At 50.9% G+C, this 22073-nt stretch overlaps 1 long non-coding RNA gene and 1 pseudogene across 1 annotated transcript in view; one reads left to right on the top strand and one right to left on the bottom strand.

Moving 5' to 3' along the window:
* The window catches only part of LOC149127637 (uncharacterized), a 35203-nt gene extending 13593 nt beyond the window's left edge, over window positions 1–21610 (bottom strand). Inside the window, exons 1-6 of the long non-coding RNA XR_016231819.1 lie at window positions 21397–21610; window positions 16294–16350; window positions 15705–15820; window positions 7905–7994; window positions 1462–1518; window positions 874–989 (exon numbers count right to left, since the gene is read on the bottom strand). This is a non-coding gene — a long non-coding RNA (uncharacterized LOC149127637). The remainder of the gene's footprint in view (window positions 1–873; window positions 990–1461; window positions 1519–7904; window positions 7995–15704; window positions 15821–16293; window positions 16351–21396) is intronic.
* Window positions 21611–21613: 3 nt separating this feature from the next.
* On the top strand, window positions 21614–22073 carry LOC138848893 (T cell receptor beta variable 6-5 pseudogene; annotated as a pseudogene).

The following is a 22073-nucleotide window of genomic DNA, read 5'->3' as shown; positions in this document are numbered from 1 at the left end:
CTGGGGGATCTTCCTCCACCCTGAAGATCCAGCCTGCACAGCCCGGGGACTCAGCCGTGTACCTCTGTGCAGGCAGCTTAGACACAGCGTGGCACCACCACCTCCCACCTGCACCCAAACCTTATCCTCTGTCTCCGGGCTGCTCTGAGAACCCTAAGCAGAGGGTGTTTTGATCTTCATGACAAAAGGACAGAAGCAAATTTAGGGGCCAGTGCTGTGGCACAACAGGTAAAGCTTCTGCCTGCACTGCCGGCATCTCTTATGCACGATGGCTCAAGACCTAGTTGCTTGTATCCAGCTCTCTGCTCTGGCCTGGGAGAGCAGTAGAAGATGGCCAAGTGCTTGGGCTCCTGCACCTGCATTTGAAGACCCGGAGGAAGCTCCTGGCACCTGGCTTCAGATTGGTGCAGCTCCAGCCATTTCGACCAATTGGGGAGTGAACCAGTAGATGGAAGACCTCTCTCTCTCTCTCTCTCTCTCTCTCTCTCTCTCTCTCTCTCCTGCCTCTGCTTCTCTCTCTGTGTATCTCTGACTTTCAAATAATTAAATAAATCTTTAAAACAAACAAAAAAAGATAAGAAGTAGATTTGCAGCCCTGCCATCCTTTCTCAGGAGGTGACCATGAGGAACTCCTGCCACACTGGCTGGTACCTCCAGGCAAAACACTCAGCCTTCCTGGTGGAATTTGAATTGTGCCATCCTGAATCACTCCAGGGTCAGTAGCACTGTGTCACCCAGGGGGGAATAGAGGGGAAATATCTGTCCTTGAAATGTCAGTGACACCTCCTGACCTTTTCTCCAGTGTTTGCCACCTTTATCCACCTGCTCTCTTCAGAGCTTTGGCTTTGTTTCCCTGTCACTCTACAGTCTCACCTTCAGTCTTATGTGAAAGCGCATTTCCCTCCAGCTTGCAACACCTGAGAAGGTTTTGTGATTTCATTACGTCCACAAGTCATCTCAACTTGGTAGCTCTTCTCCCCAGATACAACCTGTGGAAGCAGAAGTGCCACCAGTAACTGACCAGCTCTTAGAAGTAGGTGCCTTACACATCCTACAACGAAAGCAATGGGGTTCATTGTCCACCCTCAATTTCTCTCTGAATGAAATGAAAGGGGCAGCATGTGAAAAGCAGGTGAGCAGATCGAGAGGGAGGGAGGTGTCAGTTGCGCTGGGCTTCTGAAGGAAGCAGAGGTGACGTTGTGTTTGAGACGGTGCTCCACACACAGGGAGCAGCAGGCTGGTGCATGGGATTTGAGGAGGAGCAAACAGCAGGGCAGAGCCCAACTTCCTGTGGGAAGAGAGACGCAGCTCTGGTCTTTGGAGTTGGAAAGCTGTTCTTCTGGCCATGAGATAGTGAGTTTGAAGACCCAGCTGCAGTAATGTGATTATGGAATTAATTTATGATGGGGTGTCTGTCCCCAGCCCCAGGACCTTTGTAGGAGAAACAGGGATGAACCTCACCTCTTGGTCACAAGGTGGCGCTTCAATGCCAGTGGAACTGAGGTATTCAGGCAGAGTCTGGGAAAGAAAGGGTTAAGGAAACCATCAGCTTGGATCCCCTATTTCCAGGGTTGAAATTTTCAGTTACAGCTAAACCACTAGCACAAAGCAACACGTGAGGAGGGCTCTAGGCTGAAGGAGATCCACAGCTGAGCAATCTGACCAGGCACACTGGGTGTGAGGGGCAGAACAACTGCCTCCTAAACACGTGGGAAACAAAGAGGTGGGTGAGCCCTGGAGTGAGAGCATCCCTGGTGCCCTCCATCCCCCCCGCAGGTCCTGCTGTGCCACCCCCTCCCAGGGAGGACATGCAGCTGGGGGAGGACATCACAGCCCCACCCCTCTGTTCATTGGAGAGGAGCCTGAGAGCTCTCTCAGTCCTGAGATCACAGCTTCAGCGGGGACGGCTCCTTGCTGCCCTGACCCTGCCCTGAGTGCAGCACATTTCTCCTGGGTGATCCTTGGTTTACGGGAGCAGGTGCGTTGCTGTCTCTACTGAGAAATCCTGTGAATGTTTGCAAGTCCTGGCTGCAAGCCTATCCTTTCTCTGCAGTCACACCACCTCTCCAGTCTTGAGGTCACCTAATGACTGCCTCTCCTACGGGTCTCACAGATGCTGGATTCCCAGTCACCAAGAGAGGAAATCACTACACACATGAAGAAAGACGACCCAGCAGGGTTCTCAGTGCATGAACATGACTCAATGTTCTGGTACCTAGACTGATCCATTATATAGCATGGTTCTGGCAGCATTGCCAAAGGGGATGCCACAGAAGGGTCCAGCGTCCCCAGAAATAAGAGGGTGCATTTCCCCTGGACTGTGGAATCGGCCAGCACCCACCAGACCTCCCTGTACCACTGGGCAGCAGTGAGTCCAAGGCACTGCACAGCAGGCTGCTCCCTCCCAAGCACACAGCCATGGACTTGAGCTGGACTCTCCTGCCCGAGGCCACGTCTCCACCAGCAGAGAAATCTGCCCTTCCTGAGGCTCTCCCCACACTTCCCCTACAGGATCTCTGTCAGAGACGTTACCCAGCCAGATCCTGGTTATGAACTGAGGTCCACCATCGTGTGAGTGTATGAGAAGGCATTCAACACTTGATCTGATTTGCTCAGCTTGTGTCAAGCTAAAGCCAGAAGCCAGGACCTCCAACGGTCTCCAAAGGGTGACAAGTGCTACGCTGAGTTCCCACCCCTCAAGGGGAGTCTTTATTCCACTGACATTACTGGGTCTTTCTTCTCACAGAATGTCCTACTTGTTCACTTTAAATACTTCCTCTTGATGAACTAAAGTTTAATTCAGATATTTTTTCCTTTATGAAGTTTAACTTACATTTCTTTTCTTTTATCAGAGGGGTGCTGAGTCATTCACAGCTGCCTGAGAAGTGTCACTGGCCCCGGATGCACTTGTCTGAAAGTTAGTGACAGAACACAATGTTTCCCTCCTCAGGATGACAGGGGTGGTTAATGTCCATTCCTGGACAACTTTCCTATCCCCAAAATAACAGTAATTCCCTTTGTCTCCTGGCCTACTGTTCACACCAGTACTCACCTTGTTCATTCCTGGCCTCAGCTGAAAACGCTCCACTTTCTAAGTCACAATCTAGCATCCCTCTCTGCCCAGCATCTGCTCGTATGACATCCATCTGCAGTCAGCATGGCGTCTCCTTACATTGGCAACTAGGCTTTTCCCCTTTAGTGAACACGAGGGGCACAAGTGCTCAGGGGTAGGAGAGTTTGTCCCGAAAATGGCAGCTGGTGGAGGCTTCGCAGTGTCCACCACGCAGAGCCCCTTCCGAGAATCCCTTGTGAGTGTCAGGAAATTTCTGGGTCTGTCTTCTCCCAGCATGCCTTGCTATTCACGTGTTAACCGTGCCTTCTGAGGATCTGAAATTTAATTCAAATTCTTTTTCTTTTATGAAGTTTAGTTTATAAATGTTGTCTTTAATGGCTAGTGCCAATTCTAGGAAAACCTGCCCATACCCCATATATCAATGAATCATTCCTCTCTTTTACTTCATCTACAGTTCCACACTCGTACTCCCTTCTCTTCTTCTTACCGCTGACATGCTCCATGTCTGATATCACAGTTTAAGCATCCCTCCATTGGCCAGAGCATCTGACCCCATCACACCTGTTCTTTGCCACTGTGCAGCCTCCTATAAAGGGCAACTATGCCTCTCCTTAATTCCTTAGGGAACAGAGATGGGCAAAACGGGGGTAAGAGGGTGTGCACTGAATAGGGCATCCAGAGGGAGCATCGCATGTCCACCACGTGTGTGAAGCAAATGCCCGCTGCTGGAGTCTCGGGGCGGATGCAGAGTGACTCCTCAGAGGACGCTGCACGGGTCCTGCCTCCCCAAGCCACACTGCATTTTCCTATTGCATATTTCTCAGAGCTTCTGATGACTCCGCAATGCTAACTACACAGTGTTAGAAGTCTGTCATTGCTAATTGCAGAATGGTAGAAACTGTGCTAGTTCTGATGAGAATGTTAGAGTTCTTGTGTTTTTTAGAGGCAAATGCCATGACATGGGGCTAATTTTCCACTTGTGAAGTCTATTAGGATTCCGGCAGAGTTGAGAATGGAAACTAATGACACTGTAATGTGAAGGGTAAAGGGGCTAACAAAAGCGGGTAGTTCTTTGGCAATGAGGAGCAGTGGACGTGGGTCCCTCCAGGGAATGTGGGTCCCCAACAGGACTTTGGGAGAAGGCTGAGTACTTGGTGCTGTGCCTCTGGTGAAGATAAGCAGCTGTGACATGCATGCCATTAGGAAGGGGTCTGGGGCATGGATACTGAGAACCAGGGCAGTCTACCTCCACCTGCTCTCCAGCCCCTACTGGGGCAGCCCCTGCAGGCAGGGTGATCTGAAGGGATAAATGTGACCTACCCAGGGCACCTCATCCCACAGTGGCTCACTCTGTGCTGAGAACTGACCAGAGTGTGTAACTGTGTCTGAGGAATCATTTCCCTCATAAGTTACAGACAGCCCGGGCTCCTCCTCCAGCTCAGATGGGCTCTGTGTTGGAGACTTTGTATCACTGGGTGCTCAGGGAGAGCAGGAGAATGCAGGGAGAGGAAGACAGAGACACCTTGGTGTGACCCCAGCATCAAGAAAAGCCCACACAGGGATTTGATCACAGGCTCTTGTACTCCTCTAAGGAGCAGCTGAGTGAGCTCCAGCAGACAGCATTGCAAGCAGCAGGTGGGAGGGGCTGGGCAGAGGGAGATGCGGCTTCCTGAGCAGCAACTGCCTCATCAGAGCAGCATCTGCTTATGCCAGAGCTCCTGTGTGCAGCCTGCAGGGCACTGGACTCAGGAGGTTTGGAGGAGGACGGCGTCAGGACAGTGACATCACAGGAGGGTCCCCAATCAGGAAGAGGAAGACTAAGACCAGCTCTTACACGAGACGGTGACTCATAAGCACAGGAAACATCGCTGCCTCCCTCCTCCTCTGCACCATGGGCTCCAGGCTGCTCCCCTGGGCAGTGCTTTGTCTCCTGGGAGCAGGTGAGCCCTGGGGACAAGGAGGGTGCCCCTCTCTGAGCTCCCCGACTCCTCAATCCTCCACCTCCCTTGGGCTTACACACCAAGACTCTCTCCAGTGCTCTCTCCATCTGCTTTTCCCACAGGCCCAGTGGAGGCAGGAGTCACACAGACGCCAAGACACCTGATCCAAACACGAGGGCAGCAAGTGTCGCTGAGATGTACCCCTCACTCTGGACACAACCGTGTGTTTTGGTACCAACAGGTCCTGGGCCAGGGCCTCCAGTTCCTCTTTGAATATTATGGAGGGTCACAGACCTCAAAAGGAAATGTCTCTGGCAGGTTCTCAGCTCACCAGTTTCCTGACTTTAGCTCTGAAATGAACGTGAGCGCCTTGGAGCTGCAGGACTCGGCTGTGTACCTCTGTGCCAGCAGCTTGGCACAGCCCCGCGGAGTCCCCAGTGCTCTGTGCACAAACCTCCTCTCCCAGTGTGGAGCAGCCTCAGCTGACACAGCTGTGAGACAAGCCACCGCAGGGTCAAGAAAACTGGTTTCTATATGGTTAAAAGTGACACCTGGAGCTTTGCTGCCACTCAAGAGTAGGAGCACCAGACCAACCCATCTGGTCAGAGCAGGGGCTACCTTGGACGGTGTGCTCCAGAATGTCCTCTCAGTGCACGCTGCCTTTCAAATAAATAAAATATATCTTGGGGCCAGCACCGTGGCACAGTAAGTTAATGCTCCACCTGCGGCACCAGCATCCCATATGGGTGCCAGTTCAAGTCCTGGCTGCTCCACTTCCTATCCAGCTGTCTGTTATGAACTGGGAAAACAGAGGAAATAATCTAGTCCTTGGCTCCTGCACCCGCATGGGAGACCTGGAAGAAGCACCTGGATCCTGCCTTCGGAATGGCACAGCTCTGGTCGTTACACATGATACAAAGTCAATGGTTTAAAGTGGATGGGAAGCAGACTTTGTTATCATAAGTCAGAATGATTAACCCTGCGAGAATCACTAGTGAGTGGACATTTGCAGAATTTATGAGAACAGTAAAGAATGTGTGAAATGAACAGCAGGTGTTATTTGTATAAAAACACAGTCTGGTGCTCTCTCATCGGAGCCATGCCATCAGCCTTGCTGTGAGCGTGTCTCTCATTCCTCCCCACGCCAATGCTTCCCACACCTTTGGAACACCCGGACCTGCTGGAGCTGGCCTCCGGCACTCTAATATCTGCTAAGAATTAATTCACAGACCAAACAGGGAATGCTGTGGGTCTGTTGCGAGAAGAGGGGCAGCTGTGGGGTGCAGTTTCCAGGCTGGTTGTTTCTGTGGTCTGTAGAACCGGGGCTCACTTCTCTCCTTAGCATGCCAACAGCAATGCTGTAATCCATACTTCTCTCCTTTAGAATCAAGTGTCTGGGCTCACTCTTTTTTTTATGTTGGTCTTTAAAGCCTAAAGGTGGATTTGAGGACCAACTGCAAGTGAGCCAGGCTGGAAAACTGTAGAACGGGTGTGGAGGAGGAGCGGTGGCATCTCTGCTCCTGGTACCTTCAATCCTGAGCCTCAGAGGTGGGACTCCCTGAGACCAGACTGCTGCCTGCCTGGAGGCGCTGTGGCCCCTCAGGGACACCAGGACTCTTGGGAGGGTTTGAAGGGAGGGCCAGAAGAAGAGAGCTGAACGGAAGTTTTGGCTGCAACTTGCATTCAGGGGATGGTGTGCGTTTGATAAGAAGTCCTGCACATGTGGATACTGTCCAGGAAAGAGTGAGAGTGCCCTGGGTCTCAGTCTGCACGGAGGAGTGAATGTCTCTGTGCCTGCATGGACAGTGGAGGGAAAGAACCGGGGACAGCAAGCACGGGAGCACCAGTCAAACCAGTGCTGTTGTAGCTGGAATTCATAGAGAAGGAAGGAAGGATGCTGTGGGCCTGTGGGGCCTGTGGTCAACCCCACCCACCTTCAGGTCAGAGACTGGGAGGGGCAGGAACACAAGGAGTAGCAGAGCCAGGGTCTCACCTGGGAGCAGTGGGCCTCCATGGCCTGCAGGGACAGCAACACCAGAGCACTGCACCACAGGCCAGTGTCCTACCCAGGTGACAGGGGCTTCAGAACCTGAGGACACTCACCCTGGGTCCCTCACCTCTGCTCTAGGAGGTGCCTTGGGTTCCTGAGGCTGCCATGAGCTCCAGGCTACTCTGCTGGGTGGCCCTGTGTCTCCTGGGAGCAGGTGAACTCTGGGCACAGCTGGCAAACCTCTGACCCACGTTTGCCATCTCTGAAATGCAGGTCTGCTGAGACAGGCTGCAGCAAGAGGGCCCTGTCCTCATCCTGGGTCCTGCCCTTAGGTTCTGTTTCCTGTCTCACAGGCCCAGTGGATTCCAGAGACATTCCAGAACACCTGACCAAAGCTAAAGGACAGCAAGTGACACTGAGATGCTCCCCTACCCATGGGCACCTTTCTATGCACTGGTACCAGCAGACCCCAGGCCAGGGCCAGCTCCTCTGGGTATTACAGTGGGGAGCAGAGGGGTAAAGGAAATTCCCCGCACAGCAGTACTGGGACTATCGCTCTGAACTCAGCCTGAGCTCCTTGTGCTGGGGACTTGGTGTGTGCCTCTGTACCGCAGTGTGGCACAGTCCTGCATGGTTGCCAGCCTTCTGTACAAACCCAGTTGGGGGCATGTCCAGGAAGGTGCCATGGTGAGGAGCCGCTAGCCAGGGAAAAGCAGCCAAACCCTTCCTGGATCTCACTGCTGCTTCCATGTCTGATCAGGGCTAATTACATAGAAATCCTGCTGGGTAAGAACTACGCACTTGTCTGTGTGTCTGTGGAAACAGCTCTTGGGTCCCACATGTGGTAACTGGCTGACCTCTTCCTCCAACATCTCTGCCCCCTGCTCTGTAGATCTGTTACCTTCTCAGGTCCTGAGTCACGTGATGTGGAGGTCATATGTCTCGTTTGACAGCAACAACTCCTTCCATGGTGCATCCAAGGAACATATGACTGCAAGGAAAAGTAGCACAACGGATCCTTCATTGTAAGAAAAAATAAAGATGAATTATTAAGTAGAACAGACAAGCTGACTTGCCCCAAATGGTAGAGTTAAAAACATACCAGGGGATTCGAATTCAATCCCATCGGCATGTACCAATGCCATCTCACTATTCCAAGTGATCAATTTCAGTTCACAATTGATCATAATGAAAGGACTAAGAGTCAAAGGGAGCACATAAACAAGTCTAGTACCTGCTAACACTAACCGATGGAATAAATAAAGGGGAGAGTGATCCAACATGGGAAGTGAGATACTCAGCAGACTCATAGAATGGCAGATGTCCTAAGTAGCACTCTGACCTCAGAATCAGCCCTAAAGGCATTCGGATCTGGCTGAAAAGCCCATGAGAGTATTTCAGGCATGGAAAGCCAGACACTCTAGCAAAAGATCTCTGCGAAGTGAGATCCCAGTGGAAAGAACAGGTCTTCAAAGAAGGAGGTACCTTTCTCTGAAGGGAGGAGAGAACCTCCACTTTGACTATGACCTTGTCTAAACAAGATAAGAATCGGAGAACTCAGAGGGCTTCCATAGCCTTGGAAACTCATGACTGGAGCATAGGGAGACTACTGATGCCATAGACAGGAGTGTCAATTGGTAAAGTCAACAACAGGAGTCACTGTGCACTTACTCCTCATGTAGGATCTCTGTCCTTAATGTGCTGTGTATTGAGATTTAATGCTATAACGAGTACTCAAATGATATATTTCACTTTGTGTTTCTATGGGGGTGCAAACTGTTGAAATCTTTACTTAATGTATACTAAACTGATCCTCTGTAAAAAAAAAAAAAAAAAAGAAAAAAAGAAAGAAAATATCAACTCCCAACTTGACTCTCACTGGGATTAAACATGACAATAGGTCTGATCTGATTTCATCATCATTTAAAAAAAATCATCTATTATTTTTCACTTTATGTTTCTGTGTGGGAGCAAACTGTTGAAATCCTTACTTAATGTATACTAAGCTGATCTTCTGTATATTAAGATAATCGAAAATGAATCTTGATGTGAATGGAAGGTGAGAGGGAGTGGGAAAGGGGAGGGTTGTGGGTGGGAGGGACGGTATGGGGGGGAAGCCATTGTAATCCATAAATCATACTTTGGAAATTTATATTCATTAAATAAAAGTTAAAAAAATTAAAAAAAAAGAAAAAATAAAGATGGGATTTTCTGCACTGCAGCCATGTTTGGTGATATGTGATGGCTCTCACTGTGGTTCCCAGCTGGACAGCAAAGGGATTGGGACATTTGCACACAAATTCCTGTTCTTACTACAAACAAGCAGAAGGGAAAGAAATACACATGAGCGTTATTCCTTAATTTCCTCTGTTTATTTAATAACTTATCTGTATCCTCTACTTTGGACATAATGTAGATGGGAAAAAAAAAGGAAAAGTGAAAAGAAAAGCAAGAAGAATATGTTTCTGGCTTGTTTAAAGTAATTTGCTTACTTTATGTATTATACAAATTTGTATTTTCTTTCTATTTTCTTTTTCTGTTTACTCTTTTTTTGCAATTCTTTGTTTGGTTATACTGACAAAACATTTAACATCATACCTATCCTCTTAAAAAAGAGAGTTTCATTTCACTTCAAACCAATGACCCGAGGTGGACCAGGGATATAACTCTCACTCCATCAGGCTTCCCACTGTCTCTAGTTTCATTTGTGTCCTTTGTGCTAAGTCCCATCGATACTGCATGACCTGGAGCCCAGAGCCATGCTTGTCCTAGAAGGAAGCAGTCACATACAGAGTGGGAAGGCTGAAACAAAGCACGTGTTCCAGACCAGCCACACAACTATTTGCAGGCCTTTGGGTCAAACATTGGTAAGACTTTGAGGATTACAACAACAGATTGTCACACCACGTGTGGAATCCCTCTGGTTGTGGGCTCTGTGCAGCAAGACAGATCTGAGCTCTTGGCCTTTCATTACAGAATGCATGTCAGCACCTACACTAGGGGTGCTCCTCACAGAATGGGGTGTCTTCCACAGACGCAGGACATTCTCCTTTCTGCAGGCTGCCGCCTCTCCCACGTCACACCTGCACTTGTACATCTTCCTGGTGCTGGGTCATCTGCGTGACTGATTGTGCAGACACCACTGGCCACATGTGGGCAGACACCCGTGGGAGGTGACCGCACCTGAGGCACCACACCTGGGAGCAAGTACCGGGAATGAGGACGGAGCTGCCCACGTACATGTGGCAGGGCCCATTTCTCAGGGCACTGACGAGGAGCAGAGCCAGTGATCCCTTAGATGTTGAAGAACATTCTGCTGAGCTGTGGAGACCACATGCCGGGGAGAATCATGTGAATCGTGTAGTGTGGGGACATGGACAGAATTGCAGTCAGTTAAGCAAATTAGAAAAGGATACGTGAGGAATATTTGAGACACAGTGAAAGGTACCAGGAGCTTGTAAGGATTTTCCTTAATATTCTAGACTACAGAAACATTTAGTTAAATACAACCCATGTAATAGCGGTATGACATTCTAATTGGAATAAAACGTACATTGAGTTATAAACTATTGCACAATAATGTGAAGGAGAACTTATACTACAGATGTTGACTCAAATACATTAACCCTGTCCTGAACTGTTTGCTTGTGCACTCTGGTTTGGGCCATCTGGGGAAGGGGGCGTGGCCCCTGGTGACAGGAAGGCTATGGTCCCAGGCAGGGAGAGAGCAGGCACAGAATGACTCCCACAGTGTCCCATTGCTGTTCTGTCAGCAGTTGGACCAGAAGAGCCCGCTGTCCCGCCCGCTCCTGCCATGAGTGTGGGTCCCCTGAGCTGTGTGTTCCTTTGTCTCCTGCTGGCAGGTGAGTCCAGGAAGGGCTCTCCAGGCCCGAGGGACAAGCCTTTCCACGGGGGCTGCAACTTCTGCTTCTTCCTCCTCTGCAGGTCCAGCGAGTGCTGGTGTCACTCAGAGCCCCAAGTTCCAGGTCCTAAAGACAGGACAGAGCCTGACCTTGAGATGTGCCCAGGATATGAGCCATGACTACATGTGCTGGTACCGCCAGGACCCAGGGATGGGGCTGAAGCTCATCTATTACTCAGTTGACCGTGACATCTATGCGAAAGGAGAGGTCTCCGATGGGTACAACGCGTCAGGAACAAGCACAGAGGAGTTCCCCCTCACACTGCTGTCAGCTGTCCCCTCGCAGACATCTGTGTACTTCTGTGCCAGCAGTTACCACAGCCCTGCACAGATACCTCCTGTCTGCACATAAACCCAGGCAGGCACTGTGCCCCTGAACCCAGTGACACCCTCATCAGAGTCGCAGAATGATGAAGCAGGAGACCTAAAGACTCCTGGGGGTTGGGTGGTTGAGACCTCAGCCTGCTGTGGTGCACCTGCAGGCAGACCTGGCCAGGCGGCACGCAGCCCTGGTCTCAGCTGTCTCCACAGGGGCTCCGTGGTCTTGCTCTGACCTCTCTGGAAAGGGTGGTGATGGAGACTCCTCTGCTTCTCTCCCCATTGGCTGCGTCTGAGCTCCCTGGCTTGGAACAGGACCTGCAACTCCACCACATCCATATTCTTGTCGTTCCTGGATCCACACTGCTTTCTCCTTCAAGGATTCTCACTCAGGCTCAACCCTCAGATGATGTCTGCTGCTGCCCCGTCCCATGTGGACGCTCCTCCCCAGGCCCTACCCGGTTGTTCTTCCCACTGGCCCCATCCTTTTCCACTCCTGTAAGTCCACCAGCCCCTCCTGACCTTACTCCTTCCCGTCATAGAGACACCTAAGTGATGGATATCACATTCCTCTTACATAAGTTTAGATATTTCGTAGATGCAATACTTTTCCTCAATAACACTCTTCTGTTGAGCCGTGGTAGACAAATCTACGATGCTCAGACTCTGAGTCCTGTGGTCTCCACATTTCTGTTTCCAGTTACCACGACCAGAATCTTTGTCCTGAGATGGTGTGCTGAGTGCTTACAAGGGTGTTCACTTGTTGAACAAGCATAGGTGCATCCATCATGGAAGCCAGTTTGTCTGTTGATATGGGAACTTCCAGTCACAGTACAGCATGATGGTGTCTGCACTGTGTGTTTATTGCTGCACTGGTCACGCAGCCACGATGTGGAGTCTACCCAAGAGTCCTTCAACTGGTGACAGGATAAAGACAGTGTGGGACAAATACACAATGGGATAAAGACGAACTGCTGCCTGATCAAATTGGAGTGTGTCATGTGAACTGTCCGACACAGGAAGACAAATTCCACATGTTCCCTCTTATGTGTCAAAGCTACCAAGTTCATCTCACAGAGGGGGAGAGTGGAACTTGGTTACAGGAGCCTGGGAATGGTGAGTGTGAGGGAGACAAGGAGTGAGGAGGTTAACTAGTACAGGGCTGTCGTTGGATAGGAAGTATAGCCTCTCATGTTCTATAGCACACAGGGTAACTCTGGTCAGCAACAACTAATTGTATATTTAAAATAATGAATAGGATTTTCAGTCTTTCCAAGGTGAAGATTTGATGAATATCTGATGATTGGCATGCCAATTACCCTGATCTGATTGTCATGCATCACAAATGTGTATGGAAATGTCACTCTTTACCCCCAAATATGAAAAGAATGGAAATAGATCATTGAAGATTGAAATAAATGACAAAAATTTTAAAAACTAAAATTCATTTCTGAATGTAACCTCCTCCACTCAAGACGCTTTGTCAGCAATGATACCAGCCATGTAGTCCATCCCAGATGCACTGAGATCTTGAGAACTGGGCCATGCCCATGTGGTCTCCTGTCTGTTATCAACCTAAGAAAACCATCCCTTTACAGATTTTTAAGATTAGGAAGCAAAAACAAGACAAGAGAAGTCAGATATAACTCAAGGTGAATACTAATGATGTCCCATTGAAACTCTTTCTTTTTTTATTTGACTAGAGAAAGAGAGGGGAGGCAGTTAGAGAGAGAAATAGAGAGAGAAATCTTCTATCTGCTGGTTCATTCCCCAAAAGGCTGCAATTGCTAGGGCTGCAACAGGCTGGTGCCAGGAGTTAGGACCTTCTTGGTCTCCCTCGTGGGTGCAGAGTGCCCAAGCCCTTGGGCTACCCTCTGCTGCAACCCCAGGCAGATTATCAGGGAGCTGGATCAGAAGTGGAGCAGCCAGCACTGGATTATTAGCCCGTGCAATGCGACATTGCAGTCAGTGGCTTTGCCTACTGTGCCACAAAGCCTGCACAGAAACTCTTGCATAATTGCCCTTGTTTGGTGAAAGAAATGAGCAGGACCATTGTGGTGTTGGAGAAGGATTCTCTGGTGAATATTCACTGCGTGTTTTCTTAGAAAGATATGGCTGACTTTCTCAAACTCTCTCCTAATAAGATGATATTCTCTGATCCTTCACAAAGACAACAATAAAAGGACTTGAGCATTTCCAAAACTATTTCCTTAAATTGTCCTTAAAATGTATTTAAGTATTTGAAGATACTTTGTAGAGTATTTGAAGAGAGACAGACAGAGAGAAAGATCTTCCATCTGCTGGTTCACTCGCTGAATGTCTATAAAAACTGGAGCTGAGCCAATCCGAAGCCAAAACCCAGGAGCTTCTTCTGGGTCTCCCACATGGGTGCAGGGGCCTAAGCAGTTGGGTCATCCTCTACTGCTTTCCAGGCCACAGCAGAGAACTGGATCCAAAGAGGTGCAGCCAAATGCAAACCAGCACCAATATGGAAAGCCACAGCCTAAGGCAGAAGCTTAGCCCTCTGCACACCACAGCATCGGCCCCATCAACATTCTACTTTAAATGCAGGTAAAGATCCCAAAGGAAAAAAAAATGAGACTCAAAACGTGAAGGAACCAATGGAATTTGATAGTCATTCTGAACATGTCTGATTCAGAGAGCGGAGGTGGCTCCAACAGAAACAGGGGACCATAAAAGGCCCCGGGTTTCAGGGAAGACAGTGAGTTCCCCCTCCAGTGTTTCCTATTCACAGAGCCTCTCTGATAGACTTGGCAGACACAGGAGCGACTGTCGATGAGAACAGAAACGCGGACAGTCACTCTGAGAACCCAGCGTCCAGACAGTCCAGGAGCTGAAGGAATGATCCATGTACGGACTTCGTTAAAAGGCAGCCGAGAGATACAAAAATCAATCATCCAAATACACATCAAATAAACCCTGTGAGGTCATGGGGATTGACAGAGAAAGTGATGTCACCGCTGTTTGGTGTTTGAGAACAAGGGACGCCCCTCCTCCTCCTCTCTCCTGCCCACAGGACTGCTCTGCAGGAAGCTCCCATCCTGCCCCGATGGCCATGGGCACCAGGCTGCTTTGCTGGGCAGTGCTCTGTCTCCTGGGGGCAGGTGAGTCCTCAGACACCATGCATTGCATCGTGGCTGTGGTGTGCACATGTGTGTATGCCTGTGTTCATGTGTGTCTGTGTGTGTCAGTGAGGACTACAGCTGTTTTCCAACTGTGTTCCCAACTTCTGTCTCCACAGAACACATGGAAGCTTGAGTCTCCCAGTCCCCCAGGCACAGGGTCACAGGGAGGGGACAGAATGTCACTCTCACGTGTGACCCAGAGTCTGGTCATGCTGGTCTTTACTGGTACCGACAAAGCCAAGGGCAAGGCCTGCAGTTGATGATGTACTTCCAAGGAAAAAATCCAGCAGACGAGTCAGGGATGCCTGGTGCCCACTTCTCTGCTGAGAGGCCTGGGGCATCTTCCTCCACCCTGAAGATCCAGCCTGCACAGCCCGGGGACTCAGCCGTGTACCTCTGTGCCAGAAGCATAGACACAGCGTGGGGACACCACCTCCCACCTGCTCACAAACCTCATCCTCTGTCTCAGGGCAGCTCTTAGAGACCCTAAGCCGAGGGTGTTCTGATCATCATGGCTCAAAGGACAGAAGCAAATTTAGGGGCTGGTGCTGTGGTACAGCAGGTAAAGCTACTGCCTGCACTGCCGGCATCTCATATGCACACTGGCTCAAGTCCTGGCTGCTCGTATCCAGCTCTCTGCTATGGCCTGGGAGAGCAGTAGAAGATGGCAAAGTGCCTGGGTGACTGCACCTGCATTTGATGACCCAGAGGAAGCTCCTGGCACCTTGCTTTAGATTGTTGCATCTCTGGCCATTTCGACCAATTGTGGAGTGAACCAGCAATGGAAGACCTCTCTCTCTCTCTCTCTCTCTCTCTGCCTCTGCTTCTCTCTCTGTGTAACTCTGACTTGCAAGTAATTAAATAAATCTTTAAAAGAAAAAAATAGGAAAGAGTAGATTTGCAGCCCTGCCATCCTTTCTCAGGAGGTGACCATGAGGAACTCCTGCCACACTGGCTGGTACCTCCAGGCAAAACACTCAGCCTTCCTGGTGGAATTTGAATTGTGCCATCCTGAATCACTCCAGGGTCAGTAGCACTGTGTCACCCAAGGGAAATAGAGGGGAAATCTCTGTCCTTGGTTGTCAGCGACTCCTCCTGACCTTTTCTCCAGTGTTTGCCGCCTTTATCCACCTGCTCTCTGGTCACAAAAGCAGCACAAGTCCTGGTACTCAGGTTTGAAAAGGACACAGAGAGCGTAGTGGTCACTGCTGGTCCTAAAATACTTGCAGCAGATTGGCTGTGGGCTGTGTCTTCCCAAGGTACTGTGGAATACTTTAGAGCCTTGGCTTTGTTCTCTGTCACTCTACAGTCTCACCTTCAGCCTCATGTACAAGTGCATTTCCCTCCAGCTTGCAACACCTGAGCAGGTTTTGTGATTTCATTACGTCCACAAGTCACCTCAACTGCGTAGCTCTTCTCCCCAGATACAACCTGTGGAAGCAGAAGTGCCACCAGTAACTGACCAGCTCTTAGAAGTAGGTGCCTTACACATCCTACCACGAAAGCAATGGGGTTCATTGTCCACCCTCAATTTCTCTCTGAATGAAATGAAAGGGGCAGCATGTGAAAAGCAGGTGATCAGACCAAGAGGGAGGGAGGCGTCAGTTGCGCTGGGCTTCTGAAGGAAGCAGAGGTGACGTTGTGTTTGAGACGATGCTCGACACACAGGGAGCAGCAGGCTGGTGCATGGGATTTGAGGAGGAGCAAACAGCAGGGCAGAGCCCAACTCCCTGTGGGAAGAGAGACGCAGCTCTGGTCTTTGGAGTTGGAAAGCTGTTCTTCTGGGCCATGAGATAGTGAGTTTGAAGACCCAGCTGCAGTAGTGTGATTATGGAATTAATTTATGTTGGGGTGTCTGTCCCCAGCCCCAGGACCTTTGTAGGAGAAACAGGGATGAACCTCACCTCTTGGTCACAAGGTGGCGCTTCAATGCCAGTGGAACTGAGGTATTCAGGCAGAGTCTGGGAAAGAAAGGGTTAAGGAAACCATCAGCTTGGATCCCCTATTTCCAGGGTTGAAATTTTCAGTTACAGCTAAACCACTACCACAAAGCAACACGTGAGGAGGGCTCTAGGCTGAAGGAGATCCAGAGCTGAGCAATCTGACCAGGCACACTGGGTGTGAGGGACAGAACAACTGCCTCCTAACACGTGGGAAACAAAGAGGTGGGTGAGCCCTGGAGTGAGAGCATCCCTGGTGCCCTCCAACCCCCTAGCAGGCCTGCTGTGCCACCCCCTCCCAGGGAGGACATGCAGCTGGGGGAGGACCTCACAGCCCCACCCCTCTGTCCATTGGAGAGGAGTGTGAGAGCTCTCTCAGTCCTGAGATCACAGCTTGAGCGGGTCGGCTCCTTGCTGGCCTAACCCTGCCCTGAGTGCAGCACGTTTCTCCTGGGTGATCCTTGGTTTATGGGGGCAGGTGCGTTGCTGTCTCTACTGAGAAATCCTGTGAATGTTTGCAAGTCCTGGCTGCAAGCCTATCCTTTCTCTGCAGTCACACCACCTCTCCAGTCTTGAGGTCACCTAATGACTGCCTCTCCTACGGGTCTCACAGATGCTGGATTCCCCAGACACCAAGAGACGAGATCATTACACACAGGAAGAAAGATGACCCAGCAGGGTTCTCAGAGCATGAACATGACTCAATGTTCTGGTACCAAGACTGATCCATTATACAGCACGGTACTGGCAGGATTGCCAAAGGGAGGCCACAGAAGGGTCCAGCGTCGCCAGAAATAAGAGGGAGCATTTCCCCTGGACTGTGGAATCGGCCAGCACCCACCAGACCTCCCTGTGCCGCTGGGCAGCAGTGAGTCCAAGGCACTGCACAGCAGCCTGCTCCCTCCCAAGCACACAGCCATGGACTTGAGCTGGACTCTCCTGCCCGAGGCCACGTCTCCACCAGCAGAGAAATCTGCCCTTCCTGAGGCTCTCCCCACACTTCCCCCACAGGATCTCAGTCGGAGGGACCTGGGGCAGCAGGACCCGTAGTGTGAACTGATCCAACAGCGCTGAGCACGTGTAAATGTAGTCAGCACTGAAGGTTACTCTGCTCAGTGTGTGCCAAGCTGACACCAGGAGCCTGGAACTCCTTCCGAGTGTCCACAAAGCTGTCAAGTGCTTCTCTGAGCTCCCACCCCAGATGGGAGTCCTTGATCATTAAATTTTTCAGACTGTCTGCTCCCAGTGTGCCTTGCTGTTCACTTTCATAACCGTGACTTCTGAAGAACTGAAATTTAATTCAAATCCTTTTTCTTTTATGTGTTTAGTTTATAAATGTTGTCTTTAATGGTTAGTGCCCATTCTAGGAAAACCTTGCCCATACCCCATATATCCATCAATCATCCCTCTCTTTTACTTCGTCTACAGTTCCACACTCGTACTCCCTTCTCTTCTTCTTACGGCTGAAATGCTCCATGTCTGGTATCACAGTGTAAGCATCCCTCCATTGGCCAGAGCATCTGACCCCATCACACCTGTTCTTTGCCACTGTGCAGCCTCCTATATAGGGCAACTATGCTTCTCTATCCTTTAGGGAACAGAGACGGGCAAAACAGGGGTGAGAGGGTGTGCACTGAATAGGGCATCCAGAGGGAGCATCGCATGTCCACCACGTGTGTGAAGCAAATGCCCGCTGCTGGGGTCTCGGGGCGGATGCAGAGTGACTCCTCAGAGGACGCTGCACGGGTCCTGCCTCCCCAGCCACACTGCATCTTCCTATTGCATATTTCTCAGAGCTTCTGATGACTCCACAGTGCTAACTACACAATGTTAGAAGTCTGTCATTGCTAATTGCAGAATGGTAGAAACTGTGCTAGTTCTGATGAGAATGTTAGAGTTCTTGTGTTTTTTAGAGGCAAATGGCATGACATAGGGCTCACTTTCCCCTTGTGTTGTCTATTAGGATTCCGGCAGAGTTGAGAAGGGAGAATGATGACACTGTAATATGAAGGGTCAAGGGGCTAACAAAAGCGGGTAGTTCTTAGGCAATGAGGAGCGGTGGACGTGGGTCCCTGCAGGGCATGTGTGTCCCCAGCAGGACTTTGGGAGAAGGCTGAGTACTTGGTGCTGTGCCTCTGGTGAAGATAAGCAGCTGTGATATGCATGCCATTAGGAAGGGGTCTGGGGCATGGATACTGAGAACCAGGGCAGTCTACCTCCACCTGCTCTCCTGCCCTTGCCCACCATAAGCTGAGTTCACTGGGGAGGGAGAGGAAGAGGAGGCAGTTAATGTGATCCCCTGGGGCAGACAGTGCAGGCAGGGTGATCTGGAGGGATAAATGTGACCTACCCAGGGCACTGCATCCCACAGTGGCTCACTCTGTGCTGCGAATTGAACAGGGTGTCTAACTGTGTCTGAGAAACCTTTCCCCTCATAAGTTACAGACAGCCCGGGCTCCCTTCCACCAGGTCAGATGGGCTCTGTGTTGGTGACTTTGTATCAAAGGGCGCTCAAGGAGAAGAGGGGAATGCAGGGAGAGGAAGACAGAGAGACCTTGGTGTGAACCCAGCATCAGGCAAAGCCCACACAGGGGATTTGATCACAGGCTCTTTGCACTCCTCTAAGGAGCAGCTGAGTGAGCTCCAGCAGACAGCATTGCAAGCAGCAGGTGGGAGGGGCTGGGCAGAGGGAGATGCGGCTTCCTGAGCAGCAACTGCCTCATCAGAGCAGCATCTGCTTATGCCAGAGCTCCTGTGTGCAGCCTGCAGGGCACTGGACTCAGGAGGTTTGGAGGAGGACGGCGTCAGGACAGTGACATCACAGGAGGGTCCCCAATCAGGAAGAGACAGACTAAGACCAGCTCTTACACGAGACGGTGACTCATAAGCACAGGAAACATCGCTGCCTCCCTCTCTACTGCACCATGGGCTCCAGGCTGCTCCCCTGGGCAGTGCTTTGTCTCCTGGGAGCAGGTGAGCCCTGGGGACAAGGAGGGTGCCCCCTCTCTGAGCTCGGTGATTCCTCACTCCTCCACCTCCCTTGGGCTTACACACCAAGATTCTCTCCAGTGTTCCTTTTCATCTGCTTTTCCCACAGGCCCAGGGGAGGCTGGAGTCACACAGACGCCAAGACACCTGATCCAAACAAGAGGGCAGCAAGTGTCGCTGAGATGTACCCCTCACTCTGGACACTCCAGTGTGTCCTGGTACCAACAGGCCCCGGGTCAGGGCCTCCAGTTCCTCTTTGAGTATTTCCGAGGGTCACAGAAGTCAAAAGGAAATGTGTCTGGCAGGTTCTCAGCTCACCAGTTTTCTGACTTTAGCTCTGAAATGAACGTGAGCGCCTTGGAGCTGCAGGACTCGGCAGTGTTCCTCTGTGCCAGCAGCTTGGCACAGCCCCGCGGAGTCCCCAGTGCTCTGTGCACAAACCTCCTCTCCCAGTGTGGAGCAGCCTCAGCTGACACAGCTGTGAGACAAGCCACGCATGGGCAATAAAACTGTTTTCCATGTGGTGAGAAATGACACCTGGAGCTTTGTAGCCACTCAAGGGTAGGGCCACCAGACCAACACATCTGGTCAGAGCAGGGGCTACCTTGGACGGTGTGCTCCAGAATGTCCTCTCAGTGCACCATCGGGGAAGAGTGGGCATTTGTGATTTGATGGCTGAAACTCTTACATAGGGCACGGAGCTTCATGTGTAGGTCAGAGTTGTTTGATAACACTGTGAAGTGGACTACCAAATCCGACGATTTGCAATGGCCAGATCTTGGCTAGGCTGGAGACAGGAGCCAGGAATTCAATTCAGGGCTCCCACACGGGTGGCAGGGATCCAAGGATGTGAGACGTCACCTGCTGCTTCCCAGGAAGCGTTAGAGGAAGCCGAGAGGAGAGCAGAGCTGGAATCAAACCCAGGCCCTCAAATGAGGGGCAGTCATCTCAGCCAGGGGCCGAGCTGCTGGGCCTCCCATCTGCCCTGCACTGTGTCATCCACAGGCATGTGTCCTCTGGCAGGTGACCAGAGCTGGCTCCTGCTGCATACCTGGACTTCACACCTTTGCACAGGAACTCTGCCTTCCTCCCCTGCCGTTTCCTGGCAACCACCACTCTGTTCTCTGCTTCTGTGGGTCTGAGTACTGAGATACTTCATAGAAATGAACCTATGTGTTATTTGTCACTTTTGGTGCCACAGTGCCTGCCCCGTGTTCATTTCTTAATTGAAGTGCAGCTTTCCCTCCCAGGAGCCAGTCCCCTAGCATAGCATGTCTCCTTCCCTGGAGTCGGCCACCTCTTCCCATGGTGCCTGCACATCCTCACACCTTTGTGTCAATGGGTCATCTCCCAACTGAACAGCCACCAAAATCCCAGGGGACAGGCTCCTGTGGGGTGAGATTCTTCAGCGGAAGCACCATCCTTGGGGAGCAAGCACCCTGCGTGGGTATGGAGGTGCCCAGGCTGTACCTGGCAGGTGTCCCGACTGTCAGGGAATTGAGAAGGAACTGAGCAAACGACCCCTTAAGTGCTGAAGTGCCTGCTGCCGAGCCTTGCAGACCAGCTGCCAGAGACAATCATGGGGCAGAGGACATCAACGGGATCAAAGGCACCAGGGGTTAAAGCATTCTCCTTAAGATTTGAGACCACAGAAATGTTTAGCTGAATAAAGCAGTAGATTAGTGGGGAATGATGGGTTAAGTCTCCTCCTGGACACCTGCATCTCAAACGGGTGCCAATTCAGTCCCAACTGCTTCACTTCTAATCCAGCTCCCTGCTAATACACTGGGAAAGCAGTAGAAAATGGCCCAAGTGCTAAGGCCCCTGCTCCCATGTGGGAGACACGGAAGAAGCTCCTGGGACCTGGCTTCTGTCTGGCCCAGCCCTGGCCATTGTAGCCATGTGGAGAGTGAATCAGTGGGTGGAAGACTTCTCTGTCTCTCTCATTTTCTTCCCTCTCTATAACACTGTCTTTGGAATAAGTCATAAATCTTTTAAAAAAGAAGAATGATATCATTACTGTAACAAAATATACAAGGAATTATAAACTGTTGCACCAAAGTGTCAAAGAAAACTTACAGACTGGTGTTGGCTCAGATCCATTCTTCCTGTGCTGAGCTGATTTCTTGTGCATTCTGGTTTGGGCCATCTGGGGAAGGGGGCGTGGCCCCTGGTGACAGGAAGGCTCTGGTCCCAGGCAGGGAGAGAGCAGGCTCAGCATGACTCCCACAAGTGTCCCATTGCTGTTCTGTCTGCAGTTGGACCAGAAGAGCCCGCTGACCCGCCCATTCCTGCCATGAGTGTGGGTCCCCTGAGCTGTGTGGTCCTTTGTCTCCTGCTGGCAGGTGAGTCCAGGAAGGGCTCTCCAGGCCCGAGGGACAAGCCTTTCCACGGGGGCTGCAACTTCTGCTTCTTCCTCCTCTGCAGGTCCAGCGAGTGCTGGTGTCACTCAGAGCCCCAAGTTCCAGGTCCTAAAGACAGGACAGAGCCTGACCTTGAGATGTGCCCAGGATATGAGCCATGACTACATGTGCTGGTACCGCCAGGACCCAGGGATGGGGCTGAAGCTCATCTATTACTCAGTTGGCCGTGACACCGATGCGAAAGGAGAGGTCTCTGATGGGTACAACGCGTCCAGACCAAGCACAGAGAAGTTCCCCCTCACGCTGCTGACAGCTGTCCCCTCGCAGACATCTGTGTACTTCTGTGCCAGCAGTTACCACAGCCCTGCACAGCCACACCCAGTCTGCACATAA

The sequence above is a fragment of the Oryctolagus cuniculus genome, chromosome 3, assembly GCF_051225735.1.
Source record: "Oryctolagus cuniculus isolate XC-2025 breed Fujian yellow rabbit chromosome 3, ASM5122573v1, whole genome shotgun sequence".
In the NCBI taxonomy this organism is placed as follows: Eukaryota; Metazoa; Chordata; class Mammalia; order Lagomorpha; family Leporidae; genus Oryctolagus; species Oryctolagus cuniculus.
Note: the sequence above shows the minus strand (reverse complement) of the source record. Positions and strands in the feature narration are given on the sequence as shown.